At 57.2% G+C, this 14,133-nt stretch overlaps 1 long non-coding RNA gene across 1 annotated transcript; it reads left to right on the top strand.

Moving 5' to 3' along the window:
• The first annotated feature begins 1,288 nt into the window (after window positions 1–1,288).
• Window positions 1,289–3,784, top strand: LOC142051397 (uncharacterized). Its single transcript, XR_012658459.1, has 2 exons — window positions 1,289–1,359; window positions 3,212–3,784. It is a non-coding gene; the product is annotated as an uncharacterized LOC142051397 (long non-coding RNA).
• Window positions 3,785–14,133: the final 10,349 nt, after the last annotated feature.

Here is a 14,133-nt window from a genome sequence, read left to right as displayed (position 1 = left end):
TATCTGACCCCTGTGGCCCCACCCACCTTTGCGACAGGCCCCGCCCCCTGGCGAGGGCCTGGTGGGGTGGGGCCGTGCTCGTGTGCTCCCCAGCATCCCCAGTTAGCAAGAGGTCCCACCCCCTGGTGACAGCCTGGGGGTGTTGCTGGTGCTGCCTGGCCCCACCCTCCATAGCAACAGGCCCTGCCCTTGGTGATGGCTCCAGGGGCATTGCCAGCGTCCCTTTGGACACACCCCCTTAGCGACAGGCCCCACCCCCCGGCAACGGCCCGGGGGGCGGTGCCGGCTCTCTCCCCTTAGCGACAGGCCCCACCCCCCGGCAACGGCCCGGGGGGCGGTGCCGGCTCTCTCCGCTTAGCGACAGGCCCCGCCCCCCGGCAACAGCCCGAGCCTGTGTTTGCTCCGCTCGGGGGGCTCGGTTTGGGTGTTTTCTCTCCCCCCTCCCTCCCGTGCCGGGAACTCCAGGCGGCTCTCGTACGGCTCCCGGGGCCTTCACCCCCCGGGGGGCTCGGCCCGCCCCTTTCGCGGGGCGCTGTGGGAAGGGCGGGGGCGGGGCCCGGGGGTGGAAGAGCCCCGGCTCTGGCCCTGGGCTTCTCTGGCGTCGGTGCTCCCGTGTTCCCTCGGGCGGTCGCAGCTTTGGGGCTGTCTCAGCCCCCCGGGCAGGCGTGCTCTGGCGTTTAGAGAAGCGGAGGCGTTGCCTGAGGTAAGGATTCCAGAGCTTGGCACTCTTTGGCGGCATCTGTACTAGAAAGGTCCCTTGTGGCCTGCTTTGCTTTTTTTCTCCCAGGATGCTGTTTTGGGCGCTGAGGGGGCGGTGAGACGGGTTAGTGGTATGGTGTTCTGTTTGGGGTTTGGTTTTTGCTTTGCTGTTTTTTTTCCCCTCGTGAGATCATTTTATTGTGCTGCTGCAATTCCTGTCTTTACTGAACCCGGAACCTTGGGGGTTTTCACTAGTTGTGCCGTTCACTGTTTCAGGTGTTGCCTTGGCCTCTCAACAGCCGTGGCACAACCTGCAGCGATGCTGCCTCTCCAGGCCCCCGCAGGCCCCGCTTTCTTGTCCAGCCAGGCGGGAAAGCGTGGTTGTTGCAGAAACAGCTACGCCCTGCGACTCCTCCTCAGGTTGTTGGCTCGGCCCCAACAGCGTACAGGCTGCTGAGGTCACCGCCTCCGCGCGGGACGCAGGCGGCCCGGAGAGCTTTACCCCGCGCCATTTCCGTCCCCTCTGGGCAGCAGCGGAGCTGCCGCCGCTTCAGGCGGCCGCTTTCTCGAGGGCGAGGAGCTGGGATGACAACGGGCCGCTGCAGACTCTGGTCAGGGTAAGAGGCTGTTCCCTGGGGAGCCGGCGCAGGGGGAGCGGAGGTACGCACGGGCACTTGTCGGTGCCCCTGGCCGGTAAAGGGAAGGTTAAATTGTTAGAGTGCAAATAAATACATATTATTTAGGGAGGAGTCGTGACTAAATTTAATCACACCTATTACTGAACAAACCAGGCAGTCATTATTCCTAATCTGTAGTTAAAAAAAATAAAGGCAGTCCTTTTTTATGCCATAAATAGAGTTGCGAGTCATTAATAGCTCAATCTAAATACAGCCGTTACTAAATCAACTGCAGGCATTAATGACTCCTGATCAGAAACAAAATAAGGAAATTTTCGAATCTAGAATGAAAATCGACCCGGAAAGCTAAATTGGGAGCGGGTAGTACTGAAATTGTAACAGGGCTGTTAGAAAGTTCAGAGGCAGCGACAGCTCCTGCTTCCAACCCAAGCAGTAAACGAAGCTTTAGGTTCTTAAATGAAGAGAAATAAAGGTGAGCTGTTAAACAGTGGCTGGGGTCAAGCATAGCTATTAAGAAAATTTGCAGGTACGGGTGATTCCTGAGCAGAACTAACAATTCCAGAAGATTTAGATTTAAAAACTACAGAGCTAATGGAGTGCCACAACCGCCCGGATGTAACTGCAGCCGCTTTGGGGGAATGCCCCAGCCCCCCCAGCCACCGCTATTAATTACTGCCAAGGAGAGCGAAAGTGAAAGTAGAAGCAGTGCAGGTGAAGTGTGAGCAGTACGCTTTTTCCTAAGTCATCTCTTCGTGTCAGGAGAGGAAAGAAAATGGAAAGAAGATGTTTGCAGGGGGTCTGTGCTGGGTTACCTGCGCGTCTCTTCCGTGCGTCCTTGAGGAGACATTTAGCTCCTGTTGGGTGCTCGCAGGTGGAGACAGGGCGAGCTGGAGGCAGGATCGGTGCCGGCACTGATAAAGGGATGGGCAACGAGCGGAGAGAAGAGGGGGCAAGGGCTGAAAAAGGGTCACCGGTTCTGCAGGGAAGGCAGCGGGATGTGACTCGGCAACCGCTCTGACGAGCGCAGGGTCATTCGCTGCGATGAAGTCAGGGTCTGCGGCTGGCCCGGAGAGGCAGCAGAAATCCCAAACTCTTTGCAGGGGTACCGGCCAGATTAGGGCAACACCTGAACAGTAAAACCATTTAGGGGAAGCAGAGCTGGGCTGCACCGCGTGGCCAACCTCCCTCTTCTCCGTGAGTCCCAAAGGGGCAGCTCCAAGAATGTGCTGAGAATTCATCCCTTGCGCTAAAAATGAGACGCAAGTAGCACCCACCCGTGAATTTTATTTTCTCTCTCGCTCTGCGGCTCCTGCCTGCTTGTCTCTCCTCAGTGCTCACCTGCACCTGTGCTCGGATGGGGCAGCTGAGGGAAGGTGCTGCCATCTCCCCAGCCCCGGCGGACCGCCCCTCAGCTGTGTCCTCTGTCAGGGAGCGTCGTCATCTCTCCTGCCTCCCAGAGCGTGTCCTGTAGTGGCAGACGCGCGGGCTTTTCCCTGCACGCGCATACGGGAAGGGAAGGGAAGGGAAGGGAAGCACAGTGAGAGCTGGGCTTGTCAAAGAGTAATGGGGGTGGTGGGAAGCGTAGCTAGAACCGGAGAGCTACAGCGCAAAAGCGAAGCGGACGGGACACAAAAGTAAAATGGTGCACAGGAATGCTGAGGAGAGAACTCCCGCAGCACACAGGAAATCAGTGTCAGAATCTATTGTCTTCTGACTGCCAAATTAAAAATAATGGCACGCTTTGCAACGCTAAGCTCGCTCTAATCGTCTGAACTGTTTCTTTCCAACTCCCCACCGCCCCCAGCACACCGCTCAGCCTCCTCAGCCTGAAATGCCTTGTTTTCCTTCTTTTTTTTTTTTTTTTTTTATGACAGGGCAACTTCTGTTCCCGAGGTGGTGCCTACGGTACAGCTATCTCTTCGAAGACAGTTTGGTTTAGGTCAGAGAATGTTGAGCCTGGACTGAATCAGCCTCTGTTTCTATTTCTGGAAATCGTCGGTCCTGTGCATCAAGCCCGGAAAAAAGGAAATATGAACCAAAGGACGTGGGGCCTGCAGGGGTAGGAAATTATTTGAGAAGAGGTTCAGTGGGGAAATGACTCTTTGTCTGTGGGGCGTCCAGGCAAGCAACCCAGCTGCTAGAAAGCGGCGCTGTCCCCAGGATGGCCTCGGCGGTCCCGTTGGAGTCGGGGCAACAAGGACAAGGCAGGGTGAAGCATCTGGCCTGCCGTGTGGAACGTGACTGTACAAAGCACGTGTGATGCACTGCAAGTTTACTTGTTTAAACTGTGAGTTAAAGAAGGTGTGCGGTTGCTTTGTACACAGCCGACGCTCTAAAACTACACCCATCTAATTGCTAGCTGTATTAAATCTATCGTATTGCTGTTTCTGCATTAAAAAATAAAAAAGAAAAAACCAACACACCTATGTAAGCACTTCTAAGTACAACGGAAAACCACTGTTTAACGCGTGGCATGTGTGGGTTGTTTTTTTGGGGTGGGAGGGTGGGGTGTATGACAAAAACCTGCGAGAGACACACGCACATACGCACATGTCATGTTTAGCGCTCACCTAAACCCAAAAAAGAAAATCCACTCTTTATTTTGCAGCATTAGCATTAGCTTCCAGCGCACAGCCTGAGCGCACACCTCTGCTCTCACCGTCTGCTCCCTCTTCAACCGTGTGTGGCTGTCATCAGCTTGCACAGGCTTTGCTCGTGCAAGTTTCCGCGACAGCTTACGAGAAGGCAGGGAAACCAACCCAGCAAGACGCGTAGTGCCTTCCTCTATGGGCTCCGTCCAGCCTTTGTTAAAATGAGCAGAAAAGAAATCTGCTGCTGCCTTTACCCTGACTGACTCTTACAGAGAGCATCTGACTTGACCCGCAGCAAAGCGATGCCCCAGGCAGCAGCACGTATTGGCGCGGACCGCGGTTTCACCCACCTGTTTTACTGCGCCGGTCCTTTCCCACGGCCGATGCCGCAGATGTGGCGCGCCCCACCCCCAAACCTCTTTACGAGGGTTCCCTGGGCTCTGCAAGTCGCCTGCTGGACGTGTTGCTGATTCAGGCACGGGCAAAGTCAGCTTCTTCGCTGGCCTCGGGCCAGGGCAGCCACGTACTCGAGGGAAACTCAGAATATCTCCAGCGAGATCTCACCGGGAGGCTGGGACCTCGTCAGTAGGGGAGAAAGCCAAGCGACTGACACTGAAAGGGAGCTCTTTGCTAGGCTGTAGATCGTAAAGTTAACAAAGAAAACAAACCTGCCTTTTTAAAAATGCCCTCTTTTGAGTCTGCCACATTTGATACGGATTTTTTAAATTGCAGGGTATATCTCCTACAGGCCTCATGCAAAGGGAAGTGAGTACCTCTGGCTCTCAGGACAAGGGGGTCCCTCAGGAGCCCAGGTGCTCACGCCAGCCGGCATCTGGCACAGCACAGGGCAGGAGCTTTGGCAGTAGTACGTGAGCTGAGAATGAGAGTTAGGCAGCACTGCGCGCTTCTCCTGTGAGCCGCCGAGGCTCGCGCGCTGTACCTTCCACAAATAAAAGGCCAGAAGAGTCAGCATTTCTGCTAGTTCCAGCCTCATCCGTACCCTCGTCGGTGTAGCTGTAAGCAAGCGTCCCGTAGCGACTGGGAGCGTGGCAGCTGGGCTTCCTGCGCTGCCTTAGGTTGTGCCCTTGGAGAGACCCTTCTCCGAGCCCCGTGAGCCCCGGGGTGGGTGGGCTGCGGTGCCGTTCAACGCTGAATAGGCACGAAGGCCTGTAAACAAAAGGTATTTATATCACACCCATACCCGGCAGCCAACCGCCGCTTTATTTACGTATTCTGCACCTCCTGCCGACGCTTTTAAACTTAGCCGATATTGCCGCAGTTTTCACTGACGGGGCAGGGGGCTGCCACGCTGCAGGGGGAGTGTCTGGGTGTCTCCCACGGACACAGACGTCCTCAGCTGGGTAGGGACAGGGTGAGAGCTGGAACAACTCTGCTGACATGTAAGGGCCGTCCCAGGGCAAGGCTCCTGGGTCTGGGGGCTGAAAGGCGAGCCGCGCTGGGTGGTTGGTGTGGGAGTTGTGGAGCAAGTAGGGGGAAAAAAAACCAACAAGAAAAAACCATCCAAATGTTTCACAGCAGGTAGAAAGCTAGGCAGAAAGCAAACTGAATGCTGTAAAGACAAAAGCCGAAAGCCGGCTATGGACTGTCCAAAAAGAGTCAGTGCCACGGAAGGAGGTTATTTCTTCAACTGACCATAGGAGGCTTTTTGTGAGAAAACACAACACCTTTCTGCTACGGCGCGGTACCGCAGCAGTAATGGGCCAGAGCGTGCGAGCGCCTTTGGCAGGATCGGTAACGGCCGGGGCACGGCCGAACGGCCAGCCCACCTTCCGCACAAGGAAAACACCATTCCCCTGGAACGCCACGCAGACCCAGGACAGGTAAGGCAGAGGCCGAGCCCAGGCGCCCCCATTGCCAAGGACCACCTTGGCCTTGCAGCGTCTCACGCTTCGGGGTGTTTTGCAGGCCGTGGCTAAGCTCAGGCCCCCTGCTCGTGGCGGCCCCCGGTCGCCCGGCGCCGGTCGGGCCCCAGCCCCCAGCGCGGTGCGGCGCAGGGCAGTGACCCAGCAGGGCGGCCCCCCGGGCCCCAGCCCCCCCCCCCCACGCCTGCGGCCAGGCCCCGCGGCCGCCGGCCCCTTCCTCCTCTGCCCGCTCCCGTCGCAGACGGCTCGGTATGTGTCACGAGCGGCAGCCCCGTTCAGCAGCTCTCGGAGGGCGCGCGGCTCTGCCCGGCCGTGACCGGGGCCCGCAGGGGTTTCCCGCTCGCCCCGAGAAGGCGCTGGCCCCGAGCCGGCGCGTCCCGCCCCGCCCCGCCCCGCCCGGCCCTCGGCGCCCTCGCGAGCTGAGCGCGGCCCGGCCAGCAGGGGGCGCTGGCGCTCACCGGCTGGGCGCGGTGGCGGGGCCGGTGGGGGCCGCTCCTTCCGGCCGCCCTTTAAGGGCCGCCCCGCGGGGCTCGGGCTTCCGGTGGCGCGTGCGCGGCGCGGCGGAGCGGGGGCGGGAGCGGTGCGTGTGGCGGCCGGGTCGCGAGGCGTCCCTGTGCGGTGCCGGGGCCCCTCTGCGGCCCGGCGTGGGAAGCCCGCGGCCGGCGGAGCCTGCTCGGAGCTGGGCGGGGAGCGCCGCGGCGGTCCGGCCGCCGGCAGCCATGCCCTGCGGTGGCCGGCAGCCCCTCGGGACGCCTGGAGGCCTGGCGGTGCCCGAGCCTCGCCTGCGGCAGCCGCCTGAGAGAGCAGCGCGGCCGTGTCCGGGGGCCGGAGAGCGCTGGTGGGTGAGTTCGGGCAGCGGGTGGGTCTCCGTGTGAGGTGAGGCCTGGCGCGGGCCGGGGGGTATCTCCGTGCGGGTCGGGCCGGGGGCGGGGCGGGGGCCGGGCCCCGCAGAGGAGCCCCGGTCGGGCATCGTTCGCTTTTCCACAATGTAGGGCTCTCCCCGGTTATTTTTTGTGTACTGTGTTTTGGGTCACCTGAAAGCCTTTGGCCGGTTACGTTTGGTGCGGGGAGATGGCAGGTCTGGAGCCTGAAAGATCTCTGGTGGGGGGTGGGGGAGGTATTTCTTGCCTTAAAACTCTGAGCCCACCTCGTGTGTCATGTCGTGAGTCTCGTGACTGTGGCAAATGGCTGAGTCGGGCGTTTTCTGATAACTAACTTCTGAACGTGTGCGTGTGTAGGCACGGGGAGATTTGTGCAGGGTGACGGAGCCCCTTGTGCTTCTGTGCTAATGTCTACCTGTTCTAGACCTCCAGAGTTGGAAAGCCTTTGTTTAGTGCCTAGTTGTGCCTGCGTAACAAATGTTTTAGCTGCTGATGGGTTATACCTCTGCTGCGAACTTCTTGCTGGGTGGCTTGATTGTTTCTGGTTGTCCGTGTAAATCTAGGCAGCTATTTTCTGCCCGGTGGTGAAGCCTATCGCTTTGGATAACAAAGGGCAGGAGTGCAATAAAGAAAAAGGTGATTCGTCTGCTGCAGCTCCTTGGAAACAATTCGTTCCTTATTTTCTGCCCTTGGGCAGGCGTTGTGCTTTCCAGATAATGCAGCCTCTCCTGTGCCTGTCCACGCCGTGCATTTTGTCCTGCCCTTGCTTGAAAAGGCTCTCCTTGCCTTCCTCCCCTCTGCTGCAGTTGCCTTAATCTCTCGCTGCTGCTGCTGCTGCTGCTGGAAGAGGGATAAAGGGAGTGTTGTCGATCGGGTTGTTAAAAGCTTTTTCGCGGGCTGTAACGCGCGGGAAAGGGGGGCCGGGGGGGAGGATCAGTTTGCGGGGAAAATGGGAAACCAACATCACCTTCCCCTCCTACGGCGCAGCCCGGCCGCACGGCTCCCCGGGGATGCCCCTGCCCGCGGGTGTACCGTGTGTGCGCCCCCCGCGTGGGGCGGGGGACGACGACACCCCCCCACACACCGTCGGCGGCACTGGGGCAACCCCTGCCCCAGGGCTCCGCGCTCGTACCCGGCTCTCCCCGCTCCGGCACGGCACGGGGCTGGACGCACCGAGGAGACCCCGGAGCGGCTTCTCGCGTCCGGGCGAGAACAGGGCCCGGCCCCGAGCAGCAGAGCGGGCACCGCCGGTAGCTCGGAGGAGCGGGGCCGGCTCGGCTCGAGGCGTCAGAGCGAAAAGGGACGAGAACCGTCCCGGAGCGTCCGGGGGTTGGGGGGGTTGGCGGGATGGTCCGGTGGCCGGGTTCGGCTCCGTGCCGGGCCGTGGGGCAGCCGGAGCCGCGCCAGAGCAGGTGAGGAGCCGCATGGCCGGGCGCGCTGTGGGTCGGCGGGTTTGGGCTGTGGGGTCTCCCGGTCCGCGGAGCCCCCGGGGGGGCGGCGGGGTGCGGGCAGCAGCGGCCCCGGGCCGAGCGCTGTCGTGGGTCGGTGGTTGGGTTTTGGGGCCGAGCCCGTGCCCGTCCCCGGGGAGTAGGGGCAGCCCCACCCGGCTCTCGACTGCTCCTCGTCGGGGTCGGGCGGCGGCGGCGGCGACCCCGGCGGGGGCTCCTGCGGTGCCGGGCGGGTCCCCCCTTGCCCGCGAGGCAGGCAGGGACCCCGGCTGCTGCCGCCGCGGTTTGCTGGAGGCGGGCCGGGCCCGGCCCCCTGTGGGGTTGGGGTGCGGGCCCGGCGCTGCCGGGGAAACGAGGCCTGCGAGAGCAGGAAGAAAGCGCTGCCGGGCCGGTGCTGGGCTGCCCCGCCGGGGTGCGGGGCCGGGCCCGCGCAGTTCAGTTCCCAAGGCCTCCCCGACAGTGCCCGCGTGGGCCGTGGGGGTGCAGGGCTGCGGGGTGGCTGCGCTCTCCGCGGCCCTGAGCGTTGCCCGTGGGGACTGCGGAGGGGGCCGGGACGCAGCCAGGTTCAGCTGGTTTGGTCCCTGAGCGTGGAGAGCACAGCTCTTCTGTTCCTGGGCCTTGAGAGCAGGCTCCTGTGGCTGACGCCGGGGCCCTGAAACAGATCGAGTCGTGCGTTTTGAGGGCCTGAGCGAGGGGACTAAGTGGTGTGGTTTTGGGCTGAGGAGCAGAGGTCAAGTGCTGCGCTTTTGGGACTTGAGAACAGGCTCAGCAGCTGGGCTTTTTGGCTCAGAACCGGTCCCAAAGTGAGCTGGTTTGGGGGCCAAAAGCAGAAGCCGGTTTGGCTGCTTGTGGGGGTGGCGTGGGGGCATCGGGGGCTGCAGGGGAAAGCAAGGGTTGGGCAGGGTACGAGGACCCTCCCCGGAGGTGGGGGTCCGGTCACATCGGACCCCGAAGTTCGGGAGGCCGGCATGCACCAGAGCGAACTCGCCACCTGAGGCGGGTCTCTGGAGGAAGGGTGCTTTTTGGATCCAGTGCAGCGCACCCTCTTTGGGTCCAGCTCTTCATTCTGCGCTGCTTAGAAGAGTTATTAACCAATTAATTAAACATACAAACTAAGTCACAACAGCTCTATCGGCTCCATCGTGGTTTGGAGCTCTGAATCGGTTTCATTTGGTGTCTAACACATTTTTTCCCCGAGGAGAGGCTACGTTTCAAGTTAATTAGTTTTCTCACAAGTGTGTCAGTCGATAAAATTGAGTTACGATTATTAAAACCACAAAGGTGACAGGAGTCTCACGGATCGGGTCTATTTCTGAAAATGTATTCATCCCATGCAAATGTCATCGGGATACAGATCATCTGCACTTCATGCTCTGACAAGACAAGATGCTGAGACAGGGATGAGCTCCAAAAGGACTACTGAAAAGAAAAAAAACCCACGCACTTCATGAAGTCATGGGGGGGTTTTTTGTTTGCATTTGGGGGGGCGGGGTGGCTTTAACAAAAGAGTGCAGTGTTGGCTGGCAGCAGCCTGCAGAGCATTTTTGCTGCCTGATCTCTCCTGTTCTTCTCTTCCACTCCTCTTTCAGGGCTGTAATTGTCATTTGGATAGTTTTAGAAGAGCAGTTAAGTTCCTCGCCTGTGTCTCAATGTGCTGGTAATACCAGGAAGGTGAATGCTTGAACCGGTCGGGCGGGTGGGAATAACTTGGCTGCAGGTAGAACTTCTGAGGGAAGACCAGCAAAACCAGGAAGCAAATAGCAAGTTCCCAAAAAATGTGCGGGTGTCAAACACATAAAAGTTTTATTGCCGAATGTTTTGTTTTTGGCAATATGTTCCAAATGCCTATTTTTGGTAAACATAACTTTTCAGGAGATTCAGGGTTGTGTGTGGCAAAACATGTCCCTCTGTTTTTGTGTCCTGCCGCACAAACGGCCGGCGGCAGGGCTCTCGTTCCCCGCTCTCGCTATTGCCACAGCAGGGCTGCGATATTTAGACCTAAGGGATGGGTTTAGGAATGGAAGGAGAGAGAACGCCTGTGTTCTGTAAGGGCTATGAATGCTGACCCTTTGCCTCCGTCTGCCGCTTTTCCTGTGCGGGTGATGAAGCCGTTTTACTTTCCTCTGTTGTTCCTGGTCTAAGTAGTTGCAAGGCTGTCGCCGCTGTGGGTGTGCAATTTGTGTTGCTGTGTTTCTGTGGAGTCCTAGCTACGGCTCGCTTCTAGTGTGGCCAAGCGTCAAGGTAGGGCTTTCAGCTTAAAGCTTCAGAAGCGCTGCGCGCCGAGATGGGTGTAGGTGAAACTGCTGTTGCGCCTGCAGCTGTGCTCGCAGGGATGCTGGGTGGCTCCGCATCAAACCGGCGAGGTGCGCGTGGACCTCCGTCGGGCTGCGCCCTGGGTGCGCGAGCGTGCCGTGTTTTTGCTGTTCCGGCTTGTATGTGCGAGGGCTTAACGTTTGATTTAATGCATTTCCTTTAACGGCAGGCTGTAGTTGGGCTCTAGATGGTATTCCTACGTGGGCGCAGGAGCTGTGGAATGGTTAAGCTGTTGCTGTGCCTCCAGGTGACTTGTTCAGTAACACTGTTTTTCCAGGTGCAGATGGATGAGTCGTGCAGGGCAACGGAGGAGAGCCCAGGGGAGCGCTGTAAGAAGGTGAGTCTGTGTGTAGTACTGGAGGGAAGATGTGACTGATGGCTATAGGGCTCCATTATGGGTTTTACTCTTTTTTTTTTTTTTGTGATCTGAGGGTGCTAAGCGATGAGCCGAGCGTGATGTGGGCCCTGGAGGTGAGTCAGGCAAGGTGACCGGTGCTTGGTGGGCTGGAGTAGGTGTTCTTTTTCAGGTTATTCAGGGTTTTTTCTCCTTCTCTTCACTTTCCCATCCCAATTTGGGGCCGATTCCCTCAAACGGGGACTTCCCCCTGTGGGGCTGCTTATGCAGCCTGGGAGCTGCTGCCTGGGCACAAAAATACCTCAAACCCCTTGACTCTGGGCCTGCAATGAGGGGTGAAAATACAGGAAGAATTCTGGTGGAAAGAAAACAACTTGGGGCTTCTGGGAAAGCCAACTCCAGCTGGATTTGTGCGGCTGGAAAGGAAAAAAAAAAGGGGGTGGGGGGAAGGAACAACAACCTAAAAGCACCCACCAACCATTCTCATGCACAAAACCGAAAGTGAAAATGACCATTTTTTGTAGGGCAAAAGCACAAAAAATCCCCACAGAACTCAGTAGTTTGGAAAAGCAACCCCAATTATTACATTATGTAAAGAAGGCGGGGGAAAAAAAAAGAAAACCAAACCAAAACCCGATCACAACCCTGATGCCACATGCCTACAAGCAGTTCCTGGGGCTTATTCTGCGGGGGTGGGAACCCAACCTTGTTCCCCAGGTTTGCTGTGCTGCTTCTCCTCCCTCGAGACACTTTGCTGTTTGGTGCAGAGGCAATGAATGGCGCTGCTGGGGCTGCGAGGGGGAAAGGTGCAGAGGAATAGAAGCTCTGTGGATGCAGCCAAGTTACGGTTTCTGGATGGTATTAATCGAGAAGAGTAATTCAGATAATGCTGCTGCCCAGCGACCAGAATTGGGTACTGAGCCCGGGAGCCGTGCACGCGCGGTGGCGTCCCTGTGATCCCCATTGCTCTCTCCGCAGGTAACAGCCCTGCGATGCTGCAGTGCCTGCGAGGTGATGCCGCCGTGCTCGTTGCTGCTTCCTGGTAAGGAAAGGCCTCCTCTGCTCTTGCTGCAGCGTGGTGGTGTGTCGGACACGATTCCCTGTGTCGGGTGAGGCCTAGGGCTGCCGGCGAGGTGAGCGAGCCCCTTTGGTGGGTGCAGGGGTATCTCCTTGTGTGCCTGTACTACTGGGGCTGGTGGGATGGGAAGCTTCAAATGACCCGCCGAGGCAGGCTTCTGGTATGCTAAAGGCGAGCGGGTGAGGGCAGCCCTAGGAGTTACCCGGGAGCTGATAGAAGGGAAGAGGGAAAGGAGGAGGAGGATGATGACCTTTTCCCCCTGCAGCTTCTGGGTGCAGAAGATGGCCGACTCCCCAGCTCACCAGAGCTCCCCCTCAGCCTCCCCTGGCCCCCCTTGCCCCGTGCGCCTGCCCCCAGCTCCAGCACGGGCGAGCTAGGCTACGTGCCTAGGAAGCCTCATCTGGTAAGAGCTGTAAGACACCCACGTATTCTCTTCAGGTGGAGGACGGCCTAGAGTCTGGAGCTGCAGAAGAGGCAGGGAGGAGAGGAGGGGAAAGAAGCATCTGAACGGCTAAATTGTGCCAGCAGCGCTGAGAGCGAGAGTCGCGGTGAGTCCTGGGCCACTGGGCCCCCGTTGCCTCTCTTGTGCGTCCTGGGCCCTCCCTGTCTCTCCCCCGGCCCCCTCTCTTTCCTTACCTGCTGCAAAATTTACTGTTTTTTTTGCGCCCCCCCCCCCCCCCCCCCCGCACCTTCTTTCTCCATCTCGCTCTGAGTGTCTCCCTGCCTCCCCGTCTTTTCAGTCCTCCCTCTCTCTGTCCTGTAGCCTGTGGCTCCTTTTTCTTTCTCCGCCTCTCTCTGCCTGGCTGTGGCTCCGTTTTTTTTTTTTTTTATTCCTCCTGCTCTGTCCTGTAGCCTGTCGGTGTTTTGTTGTTCTCTGGCTCTCTTGATCTGACTCCCTGTGTTACCGAAAAACGCGTTAAAATCGGAAACGACTCCTCAACACCAATTTAGTATTAAAGAGCAGGCATTCTTTATTCGCGGCGCCGAATGCACGGGGGATCGCTCCTCCTGGCGTGTGTACCTCACGCACCTTTCCCGTACAATTTGTAGATCAATGTTTTACGTATTCATACATATTCATTATTGTCCTGTCTGCTGATTGGTACAAACTTGCTCGTTCTGTATGTAAATCGCTGCGCAGGCTCGGTTGTCCTCTTCCGTTGTTCTCTTCTGTTACTTGGGTCGGTGGTGGTCTGTGAGTCGGTGGTCGCGATCTCCCCCTGCCGGAATTACCTTTTAGCTTCTCGGCTCTTACTCTTGGCAGTCTTGGCTAGTTTTCTCAGTCCGCTAAGCGAAACCGCGTTTTGTCATCCTTTTCTGACAGAAGCACGTTGTCTGTTGTTCTGCTGACATTAACGATCGCCTAGGCACTAAAATGCAGATCGACAGGTGCGCTGATTGGTACGCTCCATGTTCCCGTAATGGAACACCGTCTCTGGTTGATTTCATCACTTTGGTTACATTTCCCCTGTTTGGAAGTTCTGAAATAATAATTTTCTCAATACTTCCATCCTAGATCAATAACATTCCACTATGTCAGTTTAGTGTTTGCTTCATGTTCTGAAATTTTTCACTTGATTGTGGTCTCCAGGGTGTATGCAGGTCCCATTTTCTACCCAAAATTTTATTAAGTTGTTGAAGTACCTCTGCAAAAAAATGTGGTGCTCTATCAGAGGACATTCCCGTTGGCACTCTAAATCTTGGTATTATTTCTTTCAGCAACGTTTTAACTACTACTCTAGCTTTGTCGGTGCAGCACGAGAAAGCTTCTGGCCATCTAGAAAATTTGTCAATCAGCACTGACAAATACTGCTATATCTATTTTGTCTGGGTAACTCAGAGAACTTAATTTGCTAATAATTTCCGGGAGAATTTTTTGTTTTGTTACTCCTAAAGGTTGTTTCCTTTGGTTCAGGGGATTATTTCTAGGACAGATTGGACACTTAGCTACTATGGGTTTAACTATTCTTGTCATGCCTACACACGCTACAGATGTTTTTAAACTCAAAACCGTAGCGCCTACAGCCTAATGTGTTTGCTCATGGTTTTCTTTTGCAAGTTCTGTCATAACTTGTGGGGTGGTTGTTGTTATTACTTGTTTTTCTGGTGTTACCTACCATCTCTCTGTGTTTTGTGATGCTTCCAATTGTTCTGCTAATTGCTCATCCAATTTATTATATCTCGGTTTCAACTTTGGAATTCTGATCTGTTTTACTGGTACTAGTGCAAGGATACCTTGCTCTGCAG

Source organism: Phalacrocorax aristotelis, unplaced genomic scaffold (assembly GCF_949628215.1).
Source record: "Phalacrocorax aristotelis unplaced genomic scaffold, bGulAri2.1 scaffold_36, whole genome shotgun sequence".
Taxonomy (NCBI): domain Eukaryota; kingdom Metazoa; phylum Chordata; class Aves; order Suliformes; family Phalacrocoracidae; genus Phalacrocorax; species Phalacrocorax aristotelis.
Note: the sequence above shows the minus strand (reverse complement) of the source record. Positions and strands in the feature narration are given on the sequence as shown.